Source organism: Cavia porcellus, unplaced genomic scaffold, assembly GCF_034190915.1.
Source record: "Cavia porcellus strain 051 isolate PalLab524CR breed Dunkin Hartley unplaced genomic scaffold, mCavPor4.1 scaffold_5, whole genome shotgun sequence".
NCBI classification, from domain to species: Eukaryota; Metazoa; Chordata; class Mammalia; order Rodentia; family Caviidae; genus Cavia; species Cavia porcellus.
In genome coordinates, this window is record NW_026947488.1 from 62,857,633 (window position 1) to 62,861,261 (window position 3,629).

General features: G+C 39.6%; 1 non-coding gene across 1 annotated transcript; it reads right to left on the bottom strand.

The window, feature by feature from the left end:
* Positions 1–281: 281 nt before the first annotated feature.
* On the bottom strand, positions 282–389 carry LOC111753517 (U6 spliceosomal RNA). Its single transcript, XR_002788299.1, has one exon. It is a non-coding gene; the product is annotated as a U6 spliceosomal RNA (small nuclear RNA).
* Between the last annotated feature and the right edge of the window lie 3,240 nt (positions 390–3,629).

Consider the following 3,629-nt stretch of genomic DNA (forward strand, 5'->3'; position numbering starts at 1 on the left):
AAATCACCTGTTAATAGATTACATATTATCATCTTAGAAATAGTTGCTCAAATCACAGTATCAAAGGCAGTCTCCCTGTTTGAATGTCCACTTTGTATGCTTTAATTTTGCAACTTGAACAACTATTTCTAAGATGACAACATGTAATCTATTACTAGTGATTTCTGTTTATTTTTTTTGAAATTCTGTATTACTTGTACCCTTTTCTGTTTTGTTTTTTTCTCTTTAAATAAAATTTTTTTAAAAAGATAAATGATGTAAAAGATGTAACATTTTTTAAAAAAAATATGGAACACTTCACAAATTTGCATGTCATCCTTGTGCAAGGGGCCGTGCTAATCTTCTCTGTATCGTTCCAATTTTAGTATATGTGCTGCTGAAGCGAGCACGAGATGTAACATTTTTAAGACTCTGGTCACATCCTCACTTGTTCTGTGACTATTAGCTATTATTTAAATAGCACCTCTTCTTGTGTTATATATTGACCATGTAACACCTTGGTATGGCCCATGTAATAGCTTGGAGGGTACAAACATGGTCTGTTTCTGATGTGTCTGGCCCACCATATTCCCACAAGTCAGTATTCTGCCCTATCCCCACTCTTCTTATTGGGTTACACCCCGTCAGTCCTGGATCAGTTCCTGGAATATCCATCCGTCTTCCTTCCCAGGCTACTATGAGGCACTTCCTTTTTCTTAGATGTTTAAGCTAATAAAAGTATAGTTCAAATCTCATCTCCCTCTCAGTCAAGCCAGCTATCTAAAATGGCTCATTCTACCACTTTTCACAGCCTTATATTCATTTTCTTAAATCATTTTGTTTATTTATTTACCTTGTTAAGGGCATACCTCTGGCCATGGAGGTTAGCTCTGACTCTTTTACTATGTCACCTTAGAACTTGGAACATGGAGGAGCCCCAAGAGCGGATGTTGGATGAATTAAAAAGTTAGAAGGGCCATTCAGATCATTTTCAGGAAAAAAAATTAAGAAAAGGTCATCCACTGTGCTCTAACCAAAGAAACAGTACATGTGGGAAAATTTAAATAGCAAATTTTCTTCCTTGAAATGAAAGTTTTACTCTATCACCATCCCACTCTAATAAAATTTAAAATAATTATAATTATAATAATAGAATAGAAGATAGAGATAAACTACTTCAAAGGCTATTCTAGAAAAAAAAAGGCCAAGGAATAGAAAAGTGGCAGAATATGTTAGTGGGGGGAAAAAACTGCCCAGTAGGAAGGTAGAGCCTGGGTCCTTCCAGTAGCTGAGAAGTCTTCTTAAAGGAAACAAAAGTATTTTGTTTAAAGTGAAGCATCATTAGAAGTATATACATATACTTTAAATTTTTATTTGAGGCTAAACAACATAATTGTACAATTACGTGGCAATCTTTTGATTGAAGCCAAGGTCTATGTTTTGTTCTCTTACTTTACAATAAGTTTATTTTTGATAAATACTTTGTGATATCCAGGGTTTTTTTTTAAGCAAACCAGAATTTAAAGACATGTGCGATTTGAATGCAAAACTTTGTTATGATTTTTTAAAAGTTTTTTTCAGTACAAAATTAAGTGAAATGAAGCAGATACACAAGACTCCATATCTCATGGTTTCTCTTATATGAGAAACCCAAAATATAAATGAAGGGCAAAATGAAAGTTAGATAATAGGAAGCAGAAAGATTTTTTTCAAATTGGAAGTGGAACAAGAGATGAGGGTGGGGTGGAAAAAAGAATTGAAGAAAAAATGGAAATTGAGACTTCTGGGAGAACATGGCAGACAGATAGCAGCAGCTACAGAGGCTCTCTGAAACACCCAGCTTAGAATTCAGGAATGGTGCTGAGTAAGGAATCATAAGCAAGAGGAGATATGCCCCGGTGACCCAAGAACGAACTGGGCTGAGAGAAACCAACTTGGAATGCAGTCCTGGTGCTATAACAGGAACAGAAAAGCCTCAGTGTGGAAGCTGGAGCCTGCGCCATTGGAAGCCGCGATTTGGGTTTCCCGCTGCACGGCGGCTGCCTCTACATCGGCTCGGCAGGGAGAGAAACGTGCGGAAGCTCTGAGAATGGGAATCGGCGAACGGAGTTGAGAGCGGGACGGGCGGGGAGCCGTGCATCCACCTCCGGTGAGTGAGGGAAAACTGGGTCTCTTTCACGGTCTAGGAGACTCCAACAGAGGACATTCTGGGACCGGGCAGACTTGCGGGAACAGGGCACTGCAGTGACTTCTGTCACCAATCCCCCTCTCAAGTGGGATTGGTGAGCAGTGCCGAGCCCACATGATGCTGCTGGCTGAGACCCAGTAGGCTAGCACAGCCCTGGTCCCAGCTCCTGAAGGTAGATTGACCTGGAGGGGCGGGCCCCGCATAGGCTGTCTGATCTGCAGCTTCCTGGTGTGCTGCGGTGGGCAGGAACACCTAGCCGGCGCAATTCAATCAGACTGTGACTGACAGAGAAGGAAGCTGGACCTCATATATATGCTTGCATATATAAGGAACAAAGAATATGGGAAGAGGCAGCTACAAAAAAGGGTCCTCGGCCCCCAATCCTGAGAAAGAGGCAACAGCAGACACAGCACCAATAGACATAAAGCGCTATCTCAAGAGCCTCATAGACAAGTTCAGGAATGAAGTTATTAATAACCTGAAGCTAGAAATAAGCAGAATAGTTAGAGAAATGCTAAGCACCACCCAAGAAAAAACAGATGGTGGAATGGAAGAACAGAAAAAGAGGGGAGAATTGTTTAATGGAGAAAATAGAGAAAGCATAGAATACGTGAAGCAGGTTCAAAGAGAATACCAGGAAACTAAAAAGTCTATCGAAAACTGGCATAAGAGCTTGAAAGAAACTAAGGACAGATTATCTGAACTGGAGGGCAGATTTGTAATATGGGAGCATGAAATGAAAAACTTCTTAAAAATAACAAAGAAACAAACAGCAATAATACAAAGACTAGAAGATGATAAGAGGATCTATAACTTAAGAATTAAGAACATAAAAGAAGAAGTAGGGACACAAACAAATGAACTACAAAAGCTACTCACAGAAATAATACAGGAGAAATTTCCTAATTTAGCAAAAGGTAAAGATACTCAGTTGTATGAAGCATACAGGACCCCAGCCACCTACAACCCAAACAGAGCAACACCCACGCATATAATAATTAAAATTCCAGAAATCCAATACAAGAACAGAATACTAAAAGCCGTCAGAGACAAGAAGCAGATCACTTACAAGGGAACACCCATCAGAATTACAGCAGACTTCTCGGCACAAACCATCAAATCACGAAGAGCGTGGGGGGAAAATAATTCATGCTTTGAAAGATAATAATCTCCAGCCAAGATTGATATATCCTGCACAACTATCCCTGGAAATTGATGGAAAAACAAGGTGCTTCCAGGATAAAAAGGAACTAGGGGAATATGCAACCACCAATTCAACTTTACAGAGAATACTGCAAGATATTCTAAAAAAGAAAAATACAAAGAATCCAGAAGTAGCGGCCGAGAGGCCACAATGAATGGAGCAGAAAACAAAATGAGGAAGACAAACTAACAACTAATGACAGAAGAAGAGCTCAACAGAAATGAGGCAGAGCAGATTGGATGATAGGAACAGCTATTT